Source organism: Neoarius graeffei, chromosome 9, assembly GCF_027579695.1.
Source record: "Neoarius graeffei isolate fNeoGra1 chromosome 9, fNeoGra1.pri, whole genome shotgun sequence".
Lineage (NCBI taxonomy): Eukaryota > Metazoa > Chordata > Actinopteri > Siluriformes > Ariidae > Neoarius > Neoarius graeffei.
In genome coordinates, this window is record NC_083577.1 from 47378565 (window position 1) to 47400731 (window position 22167).

The following is a 22167-nucleotide window of genomic DNA, read 5'->3' on the forward strand; positions in this document are numbered from 1 at the left end:
ATACGATCTAGATTGAATACGTGGACGCTGGCGGATTCCCGTTTCCCCGCTTTTCCAGGGGGGTTAATGTAAACGGACAGTGCATCCGCGAAGAAAACGAGACAGATACGGTCTAGTGTAAACGTAGCCTAAGGAAGATTCATTGTGAAGCCTTCAAAGCAAAACATCTGGCATCACAATCAATTAATATTACTCATTTATTTTCTCATATTATTCCAGTATTCTATAATAAGTAGATACAAATTCTTAATTATAAACATATTCTAATTTCTTCAATTCTAAAGAATGCAATTAAAGTGGCAGGATATAAATCCAAAACAAGTGTTTATTTAAGTTTTGAAAAAGATGAAGAAAAGCATAACCATCAAACATGTGCAGCTTAATTATGTGGGGTTTTTTTTATATGGAATTGCACCATTTTAACAACAAATAATTCTAAATAAATTCTGCAGGTTTTTTCCCCCAAGAATTCCTCCAGAAAGCCATGCCTGAAAAGGAAATTTAAAGTATTACAAGCATGCCGATGAACACAAAAGGCTTTAGTTATTTAGCTATATACACACACACACAAGGTTACACAAGGTTTTGTAGTCAGTGCAACTTGGCTTAACAAGTTGGAAAAAAGGTAAGGTGCTGCTGGCTCCAATGAACACATACTGTACAATATATAAACACTGAAAACATGCTTAATTTACACCAAGTCCGAGAGAACTTGAGGCTACTGAAATATTCCAAGCATGGCAATGTTAAACTGCCATTGGTAAAACAAAAACATGGCAATGTTAAACTGCCATTGGTAAAACACACACACAAAAACAACTTTTGCCTAGTAAATTCAAATATCAGATATCACTGTACCGTCTGCTGTGCTACTTCCAGGGTGGAAGAGACCGCAAGGGTAGCAAAAACGAGCATTGACTACATCCCAGCCAGCTAGCCAAGTTTTCCGGTGGTACCAGTTCTTGTTAAAACCTCTTGAGTAGGTCTTCTCCCCATTCGTAGACACTTGCTTGATGTTTAAATTCGGTCTAGGAGGTCCTAGCTGTTTGATTGCCGTTTTCTCCTCATTGGTACGACGACTAAAGGGAACTTCTTTCAGAGACGCTATCGTATTGTTGCACTCAACACTCGTCATCTTCTTCATAGAATGTTCACACATTTCCCGCGCAAGTTGCGTTTTCCAGCCCAAAATTATGTTCAAAACCCGCCAACACTTAAAACCAATCTGGCAACACTTGCGCGGCGCAACAGGCGTATGACGTAAGCACGCTGCTTGTGCGCGCACATGAAACCTAATAGAAAATGCACTGGGAGCAGGATTTTTGAAAAAAACGTACGTACCATTAGTGTCAATGGGAGATTTTGGGGCAAATCTGAACCTGACAGAAATCGCCCCAAAAGGGCGTGGCTACAGCAGGCGCGACCTTAACCTGATTGGACAATGACATTACTGTTGGTAGTAGGAGTAGATAAAAAAAAAAAAAATCTCCCTCCCTGTTTGGGAGTGCGTCGCCCAAATCGCCCCTATTAACGAGCCGCTAGTGAATGAAACAGAATGATTAATGCCATCTTCATGAGGGACCAGTTCTGGGCCCCCCTCATGCCTGGGCCCGGGACAAAATACCCGGTTGTCCCCCCCTGTCGACGGCCCTGCACACACACACACACACACACACACACAAAATACTTTGATTTTGAAATTTACTTTGACTTTTAACTTTCCTTGCATGTAGTATGAATGCAAGATATTTCATGTTTTGTCTGGTCAACTTCATTTCATTTCTTAATATACAGTACATCCATTTTTGCATTTCAGGCCTACAACACATTCCAAAAAAGTTTGTACGGGGCCATTTAGAGCTAGTAATGAGGTAAAACAATTAAATAATGATAAGATTTGAAACAGGTGTTGTCACCAAGTCATGATATTCATGATTTGGTACAAAATCAATATCCAGGAAAGGCCTAGTCTTTGAGCAGCAAAAATGGCATGAGGCTCTCCAGTTTGTCAACAAATGCATGAGAAACTTGTTGAAATGTTTAAAAACAATACCCATCAAAAAAAGATAGGAAGGAAGGGATTTGGATATTTCACCCTCTATGGTGCATAATATCATTAAATGATTCAAGGAATCTGGAGGAATTTAGATGCATAAAAGGCAAGGGCGCAAGTCAAAGCTGAACACGTGTGATCTCTGATCCCTCAGAAGGCACTGCATCAAGAACTGTCATTCATCTACAGCTGATACAACCACAAGGGCCCGAGATTACTCTGGCAGACTTTTGTCAATAACTACAATACGGAGTTACATCCAAATGCCAGTTAAAACTTTACTGTGCAAAAAGGAAGCCTTATGTTAACTGTGTCTGGAAGTGCGGTCAACTTCTCCAGGCTTGGAGGCATCTGGGATGTATCATCACACAGTAGAAATGTGTATTGTGGTCAGACAAATCAGTATTCTAGATCTCTTTTGGGAGAAATGGATGCCGTGTGCTCTGGACCAAATACAAAAAAAGACTGTCCAAAAGCCAGGGTTTGTCATGGTATGGGGTTGTGTCAGTGAACTTGGCAAAGGTACCTTACACTTCTGTGATGGCAGTATTAATGCAGAAAAGTACGTTGAGATTTTGGAGCAACATATTCTGCCTTCAAGATGACATCTTTTCCAGGGATATTTCAACAAGAAACCATATTCTACAAAGGCATGGCTGTGGAAGAAGAGGGAACATGTCCCTTCTGTCCCCAGTAGAGAATGTGTGGCGAATTTTGAAACAAAATGTATGACTACTACAACTCTGTATTGTTGCACACCTGAAAACCTATTTGCAGGAAGAATGGGACAACAGCAACACTGCTTTAAGCAAGACAAAAAAAATGCAAGACCATCATCTGACATCAAAACAAAAAATTCCAACAATTTGTTGTGACTGACTAGTACAATACTGTCCATCTCACAGATCTTGTGGGTGCGTGCATGTGTGTGTGTGTATTTATGCACATATGAATCATGGTGGTTTAATGTTAAGCGAGCTAGTCAATGATGCGCCACCTGACATGTTAGCAAATGAGGATGGGTTCCCTTTTGAGTCTGGTTCCTCTCAAGGTTTCTTCCTCATGTCGTCTGAGGGAGTTTTTCCTTGCCACCGTCGCCGCAGGGTTGCTCATTGGGGATAGATTAGGGATAAAATTAGCTCATGTTTTAAGTCGTTCAAATTCTGTAAAGCTGCTTTGCGACAATGTTTATTGTTAAAAGTGCTATACAAATAAACTTGACTTGACTTGTTAGCAAAATCTTTTCAAACTCAATCATATTGGGTAGCTAATGTTACTAGAAAAGAAAGATTTCTACATTTTGTTTATTTGGCAAGATTATGCTAAAACATTTCTGAAACCACTTCAGATAAGTTAACGTTATTCATGTTAGTGTAACTCCGTGTTTACATGCTAACTAACAGTGTCCAAGTTAACTAGGTGTGTTAACGTTAGCTGTGGACAAGGCGATGGCAACTTGGCGGGAAAATTCATAGAAAGTCATTTGACTAACCAGACTGCATAGCTATTGCAACGTTATCGCTAGCTCTAAAAGCACATTGCAAGCCTTCTCTTGGAATAAAATGTTTACATACTTGAATATGCTTCTGCAGGTTGGATGGCAAGTTTTTGTAGGCCTTGATGAGCTCTGTTTTAGTCAAACAAAGCAAACATTTCAAACGAAATGACTCTTTATTCCTTTCAGAAAACTGAAACATGGGTTCTAGCTATAGCCTTGAGTGTGTACATTCCCCAGAAGAACCGCCTCCTTCCATTCTGCCATCAACTGATCGTGTTAAATAATGCCGTGGAGAAATCATTGAACTTGATTTTACACAGTCTGTGGACGTGACGTGACCCTAGTGATTACTGATCGGCTAGCTCAGTGTCACCTGTGGAAAAAACAATCATGTTTTAGAATAGAAAAGAAAAAACATCCACTTTCAAAGCCACTTCATAGTAATGAGTAACGAGGACCTTGATAGAAATGTAGTGGAGTGAAAAGTACGATATTTGTCTTTAAAATGTAGTGAAGTTACAGTCATAAGTTGGCAAAAAAGTTAATCCTCAAGTAAAGTACAGATACTCAAAAAGTGTACTTAAGTACAGTACTCAAGTAAATGTACTTTGTTACTGTCCACCACTGTTGATGACACTCAAGGACATGAATGAAGATTGGTCAGTATCAAACTTGTAGTGGTTTCAGTCTCCTAACCAAGACACAGCAAGAATGGCACTATAATTATGGCAGATTATGGCACTATGATTGTCTAATCTGACATGATGACCATCATGAAAGACAAAAATATTGCGTAGTCTGATTAGAAAAATAATTGTAAAGAAAATAACATAGCATTAAGGCAATTAGAAAATCTCAAATCGTTTTGATGATCAACTCAGCCAGTGTTTTGGCAACTGGTCAGAACAAACTGGATTTTCCATCAGGAAAGTTAAAAGCAGTAAATGGTCATCAACAAGAGACACATTTCTTCCTCTGGTTTGTGATACATGAAAGCTTCTGGCTGCTCTAATTCATTACTTTCTGTGTCAGTAAAATGCCTATACATATATATGGTTTCCCCTAAAGCGCCCCACTACACTTAATTTATTGACCGAGACGTTTAGTGACACGCCGCTACCCATTAAACCTCCACCGCTACGGTTACAATTTAGGCCAACAGCACCGAAGCCCAATAGGTGACCCTCGGTGGAGCTAATTTTAAAAAGTGATTAAATATGACCATCTTACCATCTAATTTGATTTCTATATATATAAAAATAATTCTGGTAAAATATTAACAAAAATGAACTCTAACCGGTAGCTCAATCAGCATGAAGCTTGGCAGCCAAGCCACAAAGTCCACCACAATGAAGTACAGCTGTCATTAGAGGCATTATTCAATACAGGGCCTACAATAATATTACACTGGAATGGATTGGGGCAGCATTAAATATTATCAGTTTAAGAGTTTATTGAAAAGTATAAAGTGAAACGTACACTGTGCGATTGTTATAGTGTTAATCATTTTAAAAACTGATGACTAACATTATGGAGCTAACCGATCTAGCTGATCCCATCCCACAGTGCCTGACAACAGAAGCTGAAAATATGCTTAGGTAAAAAAAGCCTCTACTGGCCCCAGGTCTAACTATACCCATACTAAAGACACTTTGTTGAGTACCTCTGAAGTCTGGATACAGAACTAGTGCTTGGTAAATATGCCACATTGCTATAATTGTCAATGTATAAATAAACTATTTTGTTGAACAATATTTTTTATTTACTTTATTGATAAAATGTATTAAAAAGAAAGTACCAATACAGTATTTCCCACAGACCAGGTAGCAATTTGTGGTGCTCCACTGTGCCGATGAGGGAATCATGCACGGTGGTGTCGTGGCGGTCGGTGGAGTCGGTCATTGGGGTGTATGCAAAGTGTTTACAGCGGGCGGTGTTCAAACACACAGTATTTTTCTTCAGAGTCACCTGCTGGGACTATTTTAAAGCTACAAGAAGCATTTGAGATTATGCAGTTCAATCTAAATTCTTTTAAGTTCTTTAAGAGAAGACAGCTAAAACAATTTTTACCAGAACCCTGCCTGGTTTCATTCCTCGATCCAACTTTACATTACAGGGCAGGCCATTAGTTTGCTGGGCTTGATGTTGGTGGAAAACCTGTCTTTTAAATTTATGAAAATTACTCACCAAAACTGAAGTTAAAGTTTAGTTTTTACCTTAGTTTTTTGCCTTTCTGGTGGCAATCTTTCAATCATTCTTTAGTTGACATTCAAGGAATAAATTGCAAAAAACAAAGCTGGAGGTTTTTATTTTAAATATTGAACTCAACACTTACCTCAACCAATACTAAAATGAAATAAATAGTATAACGTAACAACAAAATAATAATAAAATATCATCAGGTTTTTTTCTAGAAAAATTTAGTATGAGGGCGCTCACCATGGCGCGGGGGGGGGGGGGGGGGGGGGGGGGTTTGCCGGTTGTCCCCCCCCGCCGTGCAAAGCCTTTGAAAAATGCTCCAATGGGACATTCTGAGGCTATTTGAGAGGGAAACTGTAACAAATTGTCTGTCAACATTGAAAAAGAAAGAAGTAAGGCCAAAAAAAAAAAAAGTGTGTTTCCGGTAACCCGACCAATCGAGAATTTCCGCGTCGAAATTGCCGACCGTAAAGTTTTTATTACAAATTTCCCTCGATATTTTAGTGTAAGCGGCATTGGTTTGTCATAATTTTTTGTTTCAACGCATTCAAGTTGTGAAAGAAACGATAAAAAGTAAAATGTTTCGCCACTTCTATCAGCCCTCCTCCATAAACTGAGCCGAGCCGCCATTTTGAATCCTCATTCAAGGCTGTAATGCAAATTGCTTCCTTTTCAGTATACAAGTGCACTTCCATGGCAGGGAAAAACACTACATTTTGCCGCCTATGTAGTCCCCTATTTATACAAATAGGAATCATTCAGGATTCAGCCATGTTTTTGCTCGACCCAAGTTCTACAGTAGGCTAGGCTAGGCCGTCTGCTTTTAATGGAAGTAGCCTAGCCTAGGATGTTATTTTCACGTTATTACATGAAAATGAAATATCATATAAATATCATGAAATATCGCTTCCGTAGATCATAACTCGAACTCTCACGATATTTTTTTATTCGTTTAAAGATTTAAAACACTTATTTTATTATGATGTGTGGTATAAAGGATTCTGTGCCAAAATACTATTTTGTAAGATGTTTACTTGTGTTAATTTTTTCGAACAAAAAAAAAAAAAATTAAGAAAAAAAAAAAAAACTTTCCTACCTACCCACCTTATTTTAGTATTTCATGTTACCGGAAACACACTTTTTTTTTTTTTTTTGGCCTAATCTTCTTCTGCCCCGGACAGTCTTTGGCTTTCTTCCGTTTCGTGCCGCGGGATGACATCTTTAAATGCCCAAGTGTCAACAAAAACAACTCGTGAACTACTTCTGTCAAAAGCTCCCGCGCCGGTGGGTGAAAGGTCATTCAGTCTCAAGAAATCTCGCTCTATAAGTCAGCTGACCTTGTATGTAACCCATGTCAAATCTCACGAGAGCAGCCGCGACAAGTAAACACCTAAACAACATGGCGCCTCAGTCTGGAAAACGCCAATTCGGATTGTTTTTGCACCGTCTGGCGGTGTATCTACTATGATTGGAATATTTTTGGAGCAATTATAATGTATTTGATGATCAGACACATTGTCACGTAGTGTTGCTGGAATGTTTTCACGGAGTCGGTAAGGGGGCACACGCCGAGAGTAAGAGGGCGCAGCGCCCCTGTTCCCCCGTTTAGACGAAAGCCTGATCATAATTAGATGTAAGAAACCACTTAAGGTAACACCAAGGCAGCTAACAATAATGAAAAAGCATTACCCTAATTGGTGCAAAGCCTGCATGCCCTATCAGAACATTTAATTCTGCGTGGCTTCCTGAAAAAAAAACTCAAGTGCCCTATGCGAGCAGTATGCGTGGAGAGGAGGAGTGGGCGAATCAGCTGCCAGTGTGTGCGCGTATCAGTGATGCAGTGATGGTTTATCTACTTCGCCAATAAAGCTAATAAAGATGTTTCTTAAAATATTCAGATTTTATGCTTCAGATAGCATCAACTAGGCATTCCCGCGAGTATAACATTTTATTTAGGCTAGTGGGAAATCCTTATTTATTGTGAATGTCAAGCCATTATTAATAACTTGCAAGAATGCTGAAGCGGGATAAATGGGATAATGCAATAAGGCCGGTTCCTCCCGTCAAGCTGCTACTGTATGCATCAAAATTGGTTTATAGCCTGACTCAGGGATGTCCGTTTCCTGTAAGCCAAGAAGGCTATGATAAAGCTCATCACGAGCACGACGTAGGCTACCTTTTAAAATAAGGGGTCGGAAGGTGAATCGGGAAGGCTGCGTTATTTTTAATTAGCCTAACAGGCCTACTTGCAGTCCGGGTATATGCGCAACGGCAGGCCTGTGTACACGCCTCTCCGTCTCTCTCACTCTCTCTGTCTCTGTGTGTGGGTGTGTGCGCGCACGCATGAACGAGAAGAAAGAGCACTATGGATGAGCGGAACGATACGCAACGGAATTTTTTTTTTCTCAAAATCGCGAGTCTGATTGTGTAGCGACAGGAATCCATTGCAGGGATTCTATGGATGGGAAACCCTGCAATAGGCTAAAAAAAAAAAAAAAAGCCTGTAGAACAGGTACTTCTTTTGAATACGTGTCTGTGTGCAATTATCCAAATATGTTTCCTGTTTTATTAGTGCTATAGCTTATTATAAATACAACCCCGATTCCAAAAAAGTTGGGACAAAGTACAAATTGGAAATAAAAACGGAATGCAATAATTTACAAATCTCAAAAACTGATATTGTATTCACAATAGAACATAGACAACATATCAAATGTCAAAAGTGAGATACTTTGAAATTTCATGCCAAATATTGGCTCATTTGAAATTTCATGACAGCAACACATCTCAAAAAGGTTGGGACAGGGGCAATAAGAGGCTGGAAAATTTAAAGGTACAAAAAACAGGGTGTCTACAGGTTTGTCCAAGTTAAATTTAAGACTTTTGAAGACCATGTTCCAAAAAAAATTAAGACCAAATTTAAAGTCACGCAAAAACGTACTCTTTTGAAAAAAAAAAAACTAATTAATGTAACTTATTGTTCTTGTAAACATTCACCAGAAAACACTATTCTAGTAGAAGTACTTCATTTCTTTTCCTTGACAGGCATTCACACACTCAGAACACAATATAAGGATCGGATAAACTTGTAACTATGTGACAATCAGAATGCAGTCACAATGTTTGAATCCAAGGCTATCCTTAAAAAAAATCCGTTTCCTGTCCACCGGGTGAGCAAAAAAATTTTCAGTAGGGAGGGAGGGATTTTTTTTTTAATGGATGGATAAGAAAATCACAATGCTGTTTGCTTTTTCTTTCAGTACTTTTTTATTACAAAAGCAGACACATTTAATAATATGACAGTTTAATCAACTGAAACTTGTACAAAAACTTTAAGTTAGCATTTTAAATGCTGACTGCAACATTTGCAAAACTTTTACAAAAGGTACTTAAAATGTCCGACACACGGACTTCTTGTAGTTCTAAATCGACCGTTAGGCCTAGTTCGGATGAAATTACACTATTAAAATGATCACTGAATGATTTGTTTTTCTGAATCTTTACTATTTTGTTGTTCTCTAGAATACCATTTTGCGATTTCAAACTTAAGCAAATGTTTGAAAACTCCGGATCTCCTTCCTTCATGGTGGCTGCCATTTTTTTGTGCCACACGGCGCATGCGCAGAGCTGATTCGACAGGGCTTTCCACAAGCGCCGGCTGCCGGCCATACAGCCGACTACACAATTAAGTTCAGCCGGCTACTTTAATGACTATTATTTTTGTAGCCCACAGGCTCTAAATATTAATTTTCGATTTTAATAAAATTAAATGTTTATCTAACGGACTGACAATAATGTCAAACTGAACCGCACTCATTTAAGTTGCGATTCGCGCTGTTTGTACCGATAATAACCACAAATTCCCCGCCGACTTCGTTGATCAAGGGAGAGTAACTCATCCGCAGCCCCGACATGCGGTGTGCGCGCGTGCACTCGGCGGAGGCAGTAGTGTGTCGGGGCCGTCGGAGGCGACATCAGAGGGAACAGAAGCAGAGATGACGCCTATTTTGTCTCCGGTAAACCAGTCTTCTCTCGTTCAATTACGTGCTGGCATCAAAAGACACCGTTGGTTGTAAATGAAACCAAACTGAGTCGTTGGAGTGTATTTGCATACACAAATGGAGAAATGTTCGCGGAGTGTTTAATTGTGTAGCCGCCACTGCAGACCGTTGTCGTTGCTAATTCATAGCATGCTCAGCTGCGTGAATGTGTCATGCACCGAAAATAAGAGATTTACAAGCCAGGAACGCCTCATGATGCAATATGCAAGAAAAGAAAGATGATTTACTGCCATTTTACTTTGTATTTGAGTAAAGTGAATAAATAAATGGTCTGTGGAAAATACATTTAATCCTGGGAACTGCGTGCACAGGAGTTTATTATTAGTGATGCAGTGCTATGCATTGCAAACTATTGACTCCCATATAGGGAGCAAAGCACAGAAAACTCTTGTTCTTCCGTTTTTCATCTTCTGTACAAATTTCGAATAACCCAATAACCGTTCTTCCGTTTTTCATCTTCTGTACAAATTTCGAATAACCCAATAACCGTACATCGCACACAGACAAACAATACATCAAAACGTGCGGCTCGATCGGACTCACTATGCTATTACTTTGTTCAGCATTCTACGATTTTTTTCGCGACGTAGTCACGAAAAAAAATCACACAATTTCCCATTCATTTTCTATGGAATTAATTGAAAAAAATCGCACATTTTCAATGTTTTTCAAACATCCGCTGCTCTGGCATGCTTTCACCTAGAGACATGATTCAAACTTTAAAATGGAGACAAAATTCTCCTGTGTGGATCTGGCATTCAACTATTTTCCTAGGTTCTATACTTTTTGATCAGTCACAGATCAAACACCATGATCAAATCTGGAGAAATTCAGACTTTATAATGGGTGTCTATTGCGTTACACACCAGTGGCGCTCAGGAGTTTAGAGTGTAGAGAGCTTGAAAAAAAAAAAGCTCCAACTTTCTCATTTAAACTGTGTTTTCAGCCACAATTTTCACTCTACACACAATTTTCTCAAAAGTTGTAGTCACACTTGTCTTGATTCACACAATGTGTCTACCTGAGCGATAGGATTTACAGTTTTTGAATGAGAAGCCTGAAAGTAAGGAGAGGACAGGCGAGCCGCCTCATAGACTCCCATTATAAACGTGGCGGCGCTTTTACTGCAAAATCAGAAATGTCACTTGTTTTTAACTCGCTCTAGTGTCCACATTTTTTACACTAGGGACAAAAAAAAAAAACTTACATCAATGTGTTTATGAGAGCCTTGTAGCGCTCAATTGCAAGAATTTTGTGAATAGCTCCTTACATTTCCGTGTAAATCAGCGTTGTTCGAGGAGAGGGAACTCTGAGAAAAAGCGCTCTTTGCTTGTCATATTGTGTCTCTTCCCTGCACCTGCAGCGTTACCAAGGCGACGAGGTCCTCCACTCAGGGAGCAGAGAGGGGAGGGGCTCCACTCAGGGAGCAGAGAGGGGAGGGGCTGCTCTCTCTCAAACGATAGGACTTACACAACAGATCAGGCACTGGGTGGTTGTCAAGCACGCGTGTGTCTAGCAACCGGTGGATTCGGAGCCTGCGCGGTATAATTGTGAGCATCAAAAACGATTAAACTTTTTCCCCATCCAAAGTGTACCACACTTTAACGATATGACTGAGTAAAATCTCCATAAATTTAAGATTGAAAATTTAAGACCACGGGGTTTGAAATTTAAGACTTAAGACTTTTTAATGGCCTTATTTTAGGAAAATTAAATTTAAGACTTTTTAAGACTTTTTAAGGACCCGCGGCCACCCTGAAAAAAGGAACAGCTGGAGGACCAAATTGCAACTCATTAGGTCAATTGGCAATAGGTCATTAACATGACTGGGTATAAAAAGAGCATCTTGGAGTGGCTGCGGCTCTCAAGGCCAATTTATGCTAACAACCCAGTCCTCGCAGATAGCGTTGCAGACAGTGTCTGCGTAGCCCCCCCCACCTTCGCAGACGCTCTGCGCGCACCTCCCAAAAATTGTGACCACCGCAGAAGCCTCGCAGACAGCGTCGCAGACAAGAGGGCTCTGATTGGTCCACTCTACATCCGCTGTACACGCACTTCCGCTTCCCTACTTTGGTTTGTTTTCACGACCGCCATTTTTAAAAACACGAGCAAAGATGGAGCAGCACGAAGAGCGGTTGATCGAGGAAGTGAGGAAGTACGTACATCTATACGACTCCAGTTCTAGTCATTATAAGTAACCGGAGGATAAACACTCCACTAACCACACCCACCAACTACTCCTAGCGATTTCGCAACTTCGCGCCCCCTTGCGTTGTGGCAGTGAATAACATCGCGCACGCCTATTACTCCCCGCTCAACGATAAATTACAACTGTCTGCGAAAAGCTATCTGCAAAAGCCTTGTCGCAAGAGCATGCAGAGGCCTTCAGAAGTAAAGATGGGATGAGGATCACCAATCCCCCTAATTCTGCGCCAACAAATAGTGGAGCAATATCAGAAAGGAGTTCGACAGTGTAAAATTGCAAAGAGTTTGAACATATCATCATCATCATCATCATCATCTACAGTGCATAATATCATCAAAAGATTCAGAGACGTTGGAAGAATCTCTGTGCGTAAGGGTCAAGGCCGGAAAACCATACTGGGTGCCCGTGATCTTCGGGCCCTTAGACGGCACTGCATCACATACAGGCATGCTTCTGTATTGGAAATCACAAAATGGGCTCAGGAATATTTCCAGAGAACATTATCTGTGAACACAATTCACCGTGCCATCCGCCGTTGCCAGCTAAAACTCTATAGTTCAAAGAAGAAGCCGTATCTAAACATGATCCAGAAGCGCAGACGTCTTCTCTGGGCCAAGGCTCATTTAAAATGGACTGTGGCAAAGTGAAAAACTGTTCTGTGGTCAGATGAATCAAAATTTGAAGTTCTTTATGGAAATCAGGGACGCCGTGTCATTAGGACTAAAGAAGAGAAGGACGACCCAAGTTGTTATCAGCGCTCAGTTCAGAAGCCTGCATCTCTGATGGTATGGGGTTGCATTAGTGCGTGTGGCATGGGCAGCTTACACATCTGGAAAGACACCATCAATGCTGAAAGGTATATCCAGGTTCTAGAGCAACATATGCTCCCATCCAGACGACATCTCTTTTAGGGAAGACCTTGCATTTTCCAACATGACAATGCCAAACCACATACTGCATCAATTACAGCATCATGGCTGCGTAGAAGAAGGGTCCGGGTACTGAACTGGCCAGCCTGCAGTCCAGATATTTCACCCATAGAAAACATTTGGTGCATCATAAAACGCAAGATACGACAAAAAAGACAGTTGAGCAACTAGAATCCTACATTAGACAAGAATGGGTTAATATTCCTATGAGAGCCAAATGTCAGGCCTGCGCCGACCCACTGGCACTAATGCACCTGTCTTAACATGAAAGTGTGCACTGCTTTACGTTATTTTGACCTCACCCCACACTTGACCTTCGACCTACTCCAGCGTAGCGCACACCCAGACGTAAAAGACGCAAGTCAAGACGTACTGCATGCACACCAGCTAAGACACCTGCCATCGAAGTGAAATACTGCAAGTAAGTCAAATGATAATAATGTTAACGAGCCTAAGCAAAGAACGACATAGCCTACACGAAAAAGCGCAAAGCAGACCAGGAAAATCATCAGTTCAAATCTGACTGGGCTGATCAGTTTTGTTTTATTTTACCAGATCACGCCAATGCTAAACCAACATGCTTGATATGCATGCAGACAGACTGTAGCTGTATGCAAAGCAGATAATCTCAAACAACACTTCAACACCATGTATGCTGCTAGTTTCAATGCCAACTACCCTGCAAAATCAGATCAACACAAACAAACAAAAAAAAAAGCAAACATGATAACATCATACAAGCACTCCATTTCTACTATGAGCAAATCGACATAAGAGCGCAACAACTGCATCAGGCATGTTTCATGGAACTGAGCTAAAACTAAAAAGCTATTCAGTGATGCGGAGTTGATTAAAAAAAATTGCAATTGATATAACTGGAGAAGTTTTTAGTCATGATGAGAAAAACAAGAAAACAGTTGAGGAGTTATTAAAGCAGGTGCCATTGTCGAAATATAATATAATAAAATAATAATAATAACAGGAGGGCAGCATGGTGGTGTAGTGGTTAGCACTGTCGCCTCACAGCAAGAAGGTTCTGGGTTTGAGCCCATTGGCCAACGGGGGCCTTTCTGTGTGGAGTTTGCATGTTCTCCCTGTGTCTGTGTGGGTTTCCTCCGGGTGCTCTGGTTTCCCCCACAGTCCAAAGATATGCAGGTTAGGCTAACTGGTGGCTCTAAATTAACCGTAGGTGTGAGTGTGAGGGTGAATGGCTGTTTGTCTCTATATGTCAGCCCTGCAATGATCTGACAACTTGTCCAGGGTGTACCCTGCCTCTTGCCCATAGTCAGCTGGGATCGGCTCCAGCTTGCCTGCAACCCTGCACATTCTGGGCAATGGATGGATGGATAATAATAGCAGTGGCAACACCAACATCTGCGCAAAAATCAACTTTTACTGGCACAATGCGAAAAAATCCCAGATGTTTTGGCCCTTGGCTTGGCACACGTCACATATTTTGGCCCTTGGGGAAAACTAATTGGGGAACCCTGGCCTACAGTATAAAGCTAGAATCAACATGCATGTGTTTTGTAGCCTTTGCGAAAGTAATCAATACAGTCCATGCAAGCCCATGGCACTGAACTTGACCTAAGTTTACAGCTGATGTCAGAGAAGGGTATTCCACGCTGATTGGTTGAGTGTGTGCAGTATCTCGCATTGACTGGATGAGCGATGTGCAATTAATATTCGTAGGTAACTTATGCAAAAATGGTGGAGCCTTCAAGCTAGGTACGAGTGAGCAAACACTGACGGGTTGCAGCTTAATTACAGAGTTTTTCACAAAGAAAACTGCAGAAAACAACTCAGGCGATTATTAAAAAATTTTCTGTTTCCGGTCCACCGGCCGGGTGAGTGCCGTTTGTGCGGTTGAAATTTTTTTTTTTAACGCCGTTTTTTCGACATTTTTTTCGGGTTCGTAAATCTAAAATCGAACTTGACATTTACGCATTCCACGCAGAATATAGAATCGAATCAGCTCTACGCATGCGCCGTGCGGCACAAAAAAATGGCAACCACCATGAAGGAAGGAGATCCGGAGTTTTCAAACATTTGCTTAACCTTCCTCTGGTGTTAGCTTTCTGTTACTATCTCTTATGTTAACGGGTCGGTTTTGACCCGTGTCTTAAATCAGCCATAAAATACCCTAAAAACAATTATTTATCATCCAATTTGTTTCTTACCTCTTGGCTACATTGTTAGGCTCCCTTATCCATGAAAAGATTGGTTTTAATATTTTTGTTGTGGCCCCCTGGGCCTTTCTTTTAACAGCATACCCCTCGTTTTCAATATAAAAAAGTGGTCAAATGAACCTCAAGAGAATAATGTAAACAAATAAAAGGTTGTTCTGTTACCTGACTATTACTGAGGGGTATTAGATCATATCTCTTAAATGTTCAAAAAAAAAATTTAATTTTAATATTATCAACTATAGTAACATCTATGGTGTTTCGGGTCAATTTCGACCCATATATATTTACTTCAAGAAAAGGGCAAAAAAACAAGTCTTTTTTTTTTCTGTTGACTATCAGTGGCCTCATTGCTGGATCTGTACACTCCAGCAAGGAGAAGAACACCAATGTAGGCATCCAGGCATGCCCAGATTTTTATGCCATATTTGCCTGGCTTACTGGGCATGTATTGCCGGAACGGGCATTTTCCACAGAAAGGGAGAAAACGTTCATCTATTGTCACCTCTGGCCCTGGGTTGAACATCAGTGGAAGGAGTTGCACCCATCTCTCCCAGACATCCCTGATGGGAGCAAGCTTGTCAGATTTTGCTCTGGTGTCTCTGTTGTCAAATCTGAGGACTATTGATATCATTCAAAAGGTCTGAAGTGACATTGTTGCCCGGAAAATATTCCTGCCTGTCGATGCGTCCCAGAGACCATCAGTGGCCTCATTGCTGGATCTGTACACTCCAGCAAGGAGAAGAACACCAATGTAGGCATCCAGGCATTCTTATCTGTGAAGATACTCAGTCATCCAGGTACATAGTAATCTGTGGTTGGTAGAAGAGAGCAACTCCAGTTGCTCTCTTCTACCAACCACAGATCATCCAGGCATTCCTCATCAATGTCATTCCACATGTTGCCATGGACTTTTTTTCCTTCAAGGTTTGTCATAGCAATTATGACTTTTTTTAGTGACAATGGCATAAACAGATCAAAACATGACTTGATGTCACTTGCTCTCGTCACAGCAAACCTTGTGATCCCAGGGGTCATTTTGATGACATTTGCAGCAGCTGTCCTGCCATGTACGTCTGGAGGTACTGAGCTCCAACAGATGTTGCCACTTTTGGATCTGAATGTTTCAGTAGGAGCAGCTTCAGCACCGGTGACCTCCTCATCAGACTGATCAGATGTGTCTGTGTCTTCCGGTTGAAACGCCACATCATCTTCCTCCTCAGAGACCTGCTCATCTCCATCGCTATACTGCTCTGTGTCCTCTGCTTCATTATCAGCAAAGATATGATCCAGAGCTTGGCTTACATTCAGTCCTCTTCTCATTGTTGCATGCTGTAAATTTGGAGATGTGTACTCTGCAAGTCACCAACTCTAAACTCAGTTGGCCTTACATGCCTGGACATGTCTGTCTTTGTTTGTTCTGTCAAACAGACAAAGAGAAAAGCCCTTGACTGAAGCCCAAGTGGTTGGAGGAAGAGCTGGCTGTAGGCTGTTGGCTGATTGTGTGTTTATGATTTCAGTTTTGGCATTTATTATTGTTTTATAATCTTATATTTTAACTGGGTCGAAATTGACCCTAACAACACAAAGGTCACAATTTTCACCAGAGCATTTTGTAATTTAGTAAAATTATTTTTTTGGATTTTATTTTGTTTAAATAGAAATTCCTGACAAAGTCAAAAAGTCTTGATGCAATAAATAACTTTATGTAGTACTTTTATGCATGCTAAACCTAAAAATGGGTCAGTACCGACCCGAACACTAGAGGAAGGTTAAGTGTGAAATCGCAAAATGGTATTCTGGCGAACAACAAAATAGAAAAGATTCAGAAAAACAAATCATTCAGTGATCATTTTAATAGTGTAATTTCATCCGAACTAGGCCTAACGGTCGATTTAGAACTACAAAAAGTCCGTGTGTCAGACCATCACAAACTGTTACTGGAAAATTCGTTTGATCTTGATCCATCCGAGACGTTACAAACAGCTTTTGAGTTTTGTTATGCGAAATTCATTACCTACTTTGTTAATGACCCTGACAGTGCAAGTTTCAGTTGATTAAACTTTCATATTTTATTAAATGTGTCTGCTTTTGTAATAAAAAAGAAAAAAGTACTGAAAGAAAAAAACACAGCATTGTGATTTCTTATCCATCCATATATATATATATATATATATATATATATATGCACACACACACACACACACACACACACACAAGTGCATCTCAAAAAATTTGAATATTGTGAAAAAGTTCAATATTTTCCATCAGTTATTTAAGAAAGTGAAAGTGTTATATATTATAGACTCATTACACATAAACTAAAATGTTTCAAGCATTTTTCTATTTTAATCAGTATGGCATACAGTACAAAAACATAAAAAAACCCATCTCAAAATATTAGAATCTTTCATCTCAAGTTTGAGTAAAACAGTATGAACACACTCACTATGTTTACATGCACATAGAGAGAATCGAATTTCTACCGTTGCTCGACTGAAATCGAAGTTCAAAATGCCATGTATACACCTTAATTCGGCTGAAATTGAACCGAACTTGATTTCTCGGAATCGAGCTACACGACCTAGTTTATGCGATTTCTGCCGAGCTACTTTGTGCATGTATACCCTATCGAGCTAGTTGTCGAGCTACTTCCGGAAGTGACGAGTGACGAGACCACAAGCGGGAAACACAACAGCCTCGGTCGGCATGACAACAGTAGTAGCGAGCAGCAGAAGAGGTCAGGAGGAACAAACGAAGAAGAGAAAATGGCGATGTAGAGCTCTCTGAAGTGTGGGTGGAGCACAGAGGACAGCAGGACAAAGCTTCTGGTACTAATAGGGTTTTTATTGTCAGACTTTTCAGTTTAACAGCCTACTTTTATTCTTGAGAGGAAAAAACACACACACACACGCACGCGCGCGCTGTGTTCTAGTCCCGGGATGAGCTCTCCCCTCTGCTCTCCCTCTGCCTCCTTAAATAGGGCGCAGTTACTGGGAAGACACACAAACACAGGTTAATTACCGTCAGGTGAAGTGATTCTGCCACTCACCTTCCCTGGCTCCGCCCTCCTGTCACAGACCGGCGCTTGACCACGCCCCCACTGCCACAGGCAAGCAGAAACGTGCACTTCTGGAGCAATGAGGAGACAGACTTCATGCTCATTCAGCTTAAGGAGTTGAATATATTAAAATTCATGGACGGGAGAAAAACGCGCAATGGAGAACACGGAACTGATAACTTTGTTTACACTCTTGAATAGCTCTTCTTCATGACGACAACCGGAAGTGTACCAACACGATGGGGCGTGTTGCGCCACCTGTGGCTCGGGTGCACAATGCACCTCACACAATAGCCCGATTTCAGTTGTGTGCATGTAGGATTGGATTTCTCTGGCACCCTGCTTGGACCTTCAGCTCGATTTCCGACAGCAGCTCGATTTGGATGTGCATGCAAATGTAGTCACTGTATCTCTCGGTCTAGTTCAGTACACACAACCACAGTCACGGGGAAGACTGCTGACTTGACTGTTGTCCAGAAGATGATCACTGATGCCCTCCACAAGGAGGGTAAGCCACAAAAGGTCACTGCTGAAAAGGGTGGCTGGAAAAGGTGCACAAGCAACAGGGATGGCCGCAGTCTTGAGAGGATTGTCAAGAAAAGTAGATTCAAGAACTTGGGAGAGCTTCACAAGGAGTGGCCTAAGGCTGGTGTCAGTGTATCAAGACCCATCACGAACAGACATCTTCAAGAAAGGGGATACAACTTTCGCATTCCTAATATCAAGCTACTCCTGAGCCAGAGACAATGTCAGAAGTGTCTTATCTGGGCTAAGGAGAGAAAGAAATGGACTGTTGCTCAGTGGTCCAAAGTCCTCTTTTCAGATGAAAGTACATTTTGCATTGAATTTGGAAATCACGGTTCTAAAGTCTGGAGGAAGAGTGGAGAGGCACAGAATCCAAGGTGTTTGAAGCCCAGTGTGAAGTTTCCACAGTCTGTGATGATTTGGGGTGCCATGTCATCTGCTGGTGTTGGTCCACTGTATTTTATCAAGTCCAAAGTCAACACAGCCATCTACCAGGAGATTTTAGAGCACTTCATGCTTCCATCTGCTGATGAGTTTTTTGGAGATGCTGATTTCCTTTTCCAGCAGGACTTATCACCTACCCACAGTGCCAAAACTACTACCAAATGGTTTGCTGACCATGACATTACTGTGTTTGCTTGGCCAGCCAACCTGCCTGACCTGAACCCCATAGAGAATCTATGGGGTATTGTCAAGAGGAAGACGAGAAACACCCGACCCAAAAGTACAGATATGCTGAAGGCCACTATCAAAGCAACCTGGGCTTCAATAACACCTCAGCAGTGCCACAGACTGATCACCTCCATGCCACACCGCATTGATACAGTAATTCATGGTAAAGGAGCCCCAACCAAGTATTGAGTGTATAAATGAATATACTTTTCAGAAGTTGGACATTTCTGTATTGTAAATCCTTTTTTTGACTGATCTTAGGGAATATTCTAATAATTTGAGATACTGGATTTTTGATTTCCATGAGCTATAAGCCATAATCATCAAAATTAAAACAAAAAAGGCTTTAAATATTTCACTTTACATGTAATGAATATAGAATATATGAAAGTTTACCTTTTTGAATTAAATTATGAAAAAAAGGAACTTTTTCATGGTATTCTAATTTTTTGAGATGCACTAGTATGTGTGTGTATATATATATATATATATATATATATATATATATATATATATATATATATATATATATATATATCAGTGGCGGCTGGTAGTCTTTCAAACAGGGGAGGCTGGTCAGTTACGATATTTCCAGATTTTAAAAGAAAAAACATCAATTTTGCCCATACTCTTGCCTCTGATCTGGCTGATTGTTGGCAGCGTCACAAACTGAAATAACAGGTTCTTTTGGCCCATTAGCCTACTGTCCAATATACATGATGGTGGTGTTGGGGGGGAGGGGTATATTTTAACATTTTATATTTTAAAATTGTGGCATGTTGTTTAAAAATTGATCATTATTGAAAGCAGCTCTTTGTCAGGAACCTCAGCAGTAGAGCTGGGTGCCACACATTTCATTCAGTGACACTTTCCCTATATTTTACTTATTTTGACTGAGAAATGTTTTATTAACAATTTTGATAACCCTTCACTTTTAATCCAGGTCTGTAGTGTGAAATGTTCTCGGCTGTGTTTTTGTTTAAAAATGTTTTCCAAATTGTAGCTGTGTTTAATTCATATCCCGAAAAATATATATTCCAAGATAATATACTCAGCATAAACATTTTAAATAGATTCTATATTTTTGGTCCATCCATGACATATTACTAAAGTAGCCTATTTACTGTTGTTGATGTGGGTCACTTGCTGTTAGCCAATTCACTTTCTCGTACCAAGAGAGCTGAAAGGAACGAGTATTATTCCCTACCTTTTTCACCAAGTCAATTTGAGGCGTTGGTCTACCCTGCTCTTTAATTTTAATTTTTTCCTCAAAAGGAAGACTGGCAAATGGCTTCGCCAAAATTAAATCAGCAATGCTTGGCATCTGTGCGCAGCTTTCTTGCTAGCTGACTAGCCCCCTCAAGTTCAAGTTCAGTCACTCAAATAAACGAAACTTCTGGAACTAAGATAGCAAACTTGACAACACTATATTTACACTTTATTTACAATGAAAATATATACAAACTAAAAAAGCTGGTAGAAACCGTATGTAATGAATGAAATCGAAATGTAAGCTAATCTCTTACAATACACCACAGCACTTGCGAATCCGCATGGGACTGAACTGAAATTCACCGCTGCCTGTCTATAGTTGAAACGAGCTGTCAATCAAAGAAAATATCCGGCCGCTTTCACCAATCACCAGTCTCCTCACGGAAACTGCCATGTCCCTCCCATGTGAGGCTGGGAGTCCGTAGGCGGGCATTTTCGCAGTATTTGTCCAATAACCGTCTTGCATTTTGAGATTGAAAAGCGCAGAGCTCCCAAATGCCATTGAAGTCCACTGAGGCTGGGAGTCCGTGAGACTCCGTGGGCGGGCGTTTTCGCAGTATTTGTCCAATAATCGTCTTGCATTTTGAGATTGAAAAGCGCAGAGCTCCCAATGCCATTGAAGTCCACTGAGGCTGTGCTGCATCGCGCTGTCACGAGGGGGAAATACTCACGCACACATTAAAGTTATAAGGGAATGATTTCACACTGTAGTGGGTTGAGCACATATATTTCTATGATTCTGGATCTGAAATAGCAATGTTATAAGGTCGGCTATAACATAAGCCTAGCGCAATTCATCCTACACGATGTTCGTCATTTTTAGAGGAGGCTGAGCCTCCCTCGTTGTCTTAGAGCAATCGCCCGTGATATATATATATATATATATATAAAATTAAAAAAAAAATCCCTCCCTCCCTGATGAAAATTTTTTTGCTCACCCGGTGGACAGGAAACGGATTTTTTAAGGATGGCCTCAGCAACAGTGGCAGACTATAGCTGTGAGACTGCAACGGACAGTTCGCTGCATGTTGCTGACCAGCTCAAGTCCGACAGTAAGAGTATTAGGTATTTAGTCATCCGCACTATTGCCAAAATTTAATGATCAGTATTTTGAACAACTCGTGCCATGTTGTATCACCATTCACTTTGTCTGATGTGAAATAAACTCCTTTGGAACAGTACACTGCATGTGAGATGCAAGTTGGTATTGCATCCATCCATCCATCCATTCATCCATCCATTATCTGTAGCTGCTTATCCTGTTCTACAGGGTTGCAGGCAAGCTGGAGTCTATCCCAGCTGACTATGGGTGAGAGGCGGGGTACACCCTGGACAAGTCGGGTATTGTATTGACTTTTTTTTTTAGGGCAGGAGTTCAATTATAAATTATAAGTACAACCCCGATTCCAAAAAAGTTGGGACAAAGTACAAATTGTAAATAAAAACAGAATGCAATAATTTACAAATCTCAAAAACTGATATTGTATTCACAATAGAACATAACA

At 40.6% G+C, this 22167-nt stretch overlaps 1 protein-coding gene across 1 annotated transcript in view; it reads right to left on the minus strand.

The window, feature by feature from the left end:
• st6gal2a (ST6 beta-galactosamide alpha-2,6-sialyltranferase 2a) overlaps positions 1–22167 on the minus strand; it is a 118655-nt gene that overhangs the window by 91204 nt on the left and 5284 nt on the right. The window lies entirely within an intron of this gene.